The 3,235-nt window shown below is 33.1% G+C and overlaps 1 non-coding gene across 1 annotated transcript; it reads left to right on the forward strand.

Annotated features, from left to right (window-relative positions):
- The first annotated feature begins 1,164 nt into the window (after positions 1 to 1,164).
- Positions 1,165 to 1,267, forward strand: LOC114086203 (U6 spliceosomal RNA). The gene has a single exon (XR_003581612.1). It is a non-coding gene; the product is annotated as a U6 spliceosomal RNA (small nuclear RNA).
- The last annotated feature ends 1,968 nt before the right edge of the window (positions 1,268 to 3,235 follow it).

The raw sequence follows: 3,235 nt of genomic DNA on the forward strand, positions 1-3,235 counted from the left end.
TAATTGTTCAAAAATTCTGGTGTAAAATGTCTTATTTCTTTCAAAATACATATTTTAAATTGTTTCTAATTACTGGCTTCTGCTAACAATAGAAGAAAACATGTCTTTGTTCGTGAATATGCAAATACATACAAAAATATAAGGAACTCTAGTGCAAAATTAATATTAAGGAAAGAAAAGGACAGTGGCTGAAAAATTGCTAATGATTTTCTAATGTAGACCCAGGGGAAGTTAGAAAAGAAAGCTCAAATAATGAAGTGGTGTACTAACCAATGGGAAATTTATGGCAAAGGAGAATAAGAAGCTAAGAGGCCAGTAGGTATCAAAGTAATAGATTAATAAATTATTGTATTTATTATAGAAGGAAATTGAGAATGGGTATGGGGTTAGCAAGTGGGAACAGATGAAAGAAGAACAAATGAAGGACAAATAAGTAGGAGGATTGAGAAAAGAAACTATAAATATACTGGACATATTTCAGTGATTGCTTTTTTAAAAATAAATATTTTATATGTTCAGTTGTAGATGGACACAATACCTTTATTTTATTCATTTAATTTTATGTGGTGCTGAGGATTGAACCCAGTGCCTCATATGCCAGGCAAGTAGCCACTGAGCCATGATCCCAGCCCTCAGTGATTGCTTTTGATATAATTTTTTTTTCAAAAGTTTACTGCAAAAATGTTCTATTTTTTCTAACTTTTACTCAGTGTTACAAGAATACTTGGGTATATTTAGGGAGATAGTTGATAACAACTAAGTTGTATTAAGCATTTGCCATGCAGCAGATGAACTAATTTGTATGTATTAATTTGTATTTGATGATCAGGATGTCAAGGGGAGGGTTGTTATTTTCTTTTTCTTAAAGAAGCTGAGGAAGTAAGGTAAAATAATTTCTTTGAGACTGTTTTTGAAAGCAGGAGTCCTGGCACCAGAGATTTCATATTTCATTCTAACCTATATTCTACTTTGTTTCTTTACTAGTTTTTTTTTTAATTATTGCAGACTTACTACATTTGACTTTTGTTCAAAATAGCAGAGTTAACATACATTTACATACATATTTGTCTTCTTTAAATCCCTGAAAATAAAAATAAAAAGAATTTTAAAAAACAAAACTACAAAGAGAATAACATAGAAAATGAATACAAGAAAATATTGGCCATACTCACTTTGGCAACACATACACTAAAATTGGAATGATACAGAGAAGATTAGCATGGTTCTTGTATAAGACTGACAAATTCATGAAGTGTTCCATATTTAAAAAAAAAAAAAGAATGCTGTTTTTAAGTCTTTTGGGTATAGACTGAGGAGAGGGATAGCTGGGTCAAATGCTGTTTCCATTCCCAGATTTCCAAGGAATTTCCATACTGCTTTCCATATTGGCTGCACCAATTTGCAGTCCCACCAGCAATGTAGGAGTGTGCCTTTTTCTCCACATCCTTGCCACTACTTATTGTTTGTCTTCATAAAAGCTGCCATTCTGATTGGAGTGAGATGATATCTTAGAGTAGTTTTGATTCGCATTTCTCTAATTGCTAGAGATGATGAGCAATTTTTTCATATCTCTCTCCTCAGTCTATATCCAAAAGACTTAAAACCAGCATACTACAGGGACACAGCCACATCAACGTTTATAGCAGTACAATTCACAATAGCTGAACTGTGGAGCCAACCTAGATGCTCTTCACTGGATGAATGGATAAAAAAAAATGTGGCATATATACTCAATGGAATTTTACTCAGGAATAAAAGAGAATAAAATCATAGCATTTGCAGGTGAGTGGATGGCACTGGAGAAGATAATGCTAAGTGAAGTTAGCCAATCCCCAAAAAAACAAATGCCGAATATTTTCTCTGATATAAGGAGGCTGACTCATACTGAGGTAGGGAGGGGGAACATGGGAGGAATAGATGAATTCTAGATAGAGCATAGGGGTGGGAGAGAAAGGGAGGGGGCAGGGGATTAGCAAGGATGGTGGAATGTGATGGACATCATTATCCAAAGTACATGTATGAAGACAGGAATTGGTGTCAATATACTTTATATACAACCAGAGATATGAAAAATTGTGCTGTATATGTGTAATAGGAATTGTAATGCATTCTACTGTCATTTATTTTTTTAAAAAATCAAGAAAAAAAGAAAAAATTAAAAAAAGAAAATATTGATAGTGGGATGATTGGTAACTGAGTCTGTGTTAATTAACTTGATATAATCATTTCACATGTATACATATATCAAAATGCCATATTGTACATCTAAAATACACACAATACTTATTTTCAGTTAAAAATTAAAAATTATAAAAGTTAAGACAGAGAAAGAGGAAGAGAGGGAAAGAGAGCATGCAAAATCTTTACTTGACAGGAGAGGAAGGTGAGAAACAAACACATTTGTACCTCTAAACCCCTAAATTTCTTAGGTATTGGTGATATCTGAAAAAAATAGGATCAGACATAATTCTGTTTGAGAAACACTTGTATCCTCAGTGCCCCACTTTTAGCCTGGTACAATTCTGGGGTTTTATTCTTTTTTTTTCCAAATATTTTTCTTGTACCTGCTTCTAAGGAACTGGGACTCTAGGGTTCATGGAAAACTACTTGAGGAAGGATTTAAAAGGAGGTATTGTTTATTTTTAATTTGTTCTTTTTAGATGTAAATGACAGTGAAACATATTTTGACATATTTTACATAAATAAATTATTTACAAATAAATTATTCTAATTAGGATCACATTCTTGTGGTTGAACATAATATGGAATTACACTGGTCCTGTATTCATATATGAACATGGAGTTTTATTCTTAGTAGAGGTAAGGATATCCATTTTTTTTCTTATCAGGAGGATTTTGCTGAATATTCCAATCCATAATTACCTAGAAGAGAAACTTATAGTCTATTATCAACAGAATAACCAGAATGGTGCTGACCAAAATAACTTTCTATTTAACCAAGGAGCAAGAGCCAAGATTTTAGAATGATTTACAAAATCATGCCTACATGGTCTACCCACTCCACTACCTCCATTCCTGAATTTTCTCTCTGACTTCATCACCTATTCTTTAAAATAGTAACAGATCTAAAATTGTTACTGGAGGCTTGGGGTCTAGCTCAGTGGTAGAGGACCCCTCAGTTCAATCCCCAGTACTGGGATGTGAGGGAGAAGCATTAGTATGGTTGCATCTTTAAAGTATGGAGTAATTGGTTGAAATCCTTCACTTTCATAGT

This window comes from Marmota flaviventris, chromosome X (assembly GCF_047511675.1).
Source record: "Marmota flaviventris isolate mMarFla1 chromosome X, mMarFla1.hap1, whole genome shotgun sequence".
NCBI classification, from domain to species: Eukaryota; Metazoa; Chordata; class Mammalia; order Rodentia; family Sciuridae; genus Marmota; species Marmota flaviventris.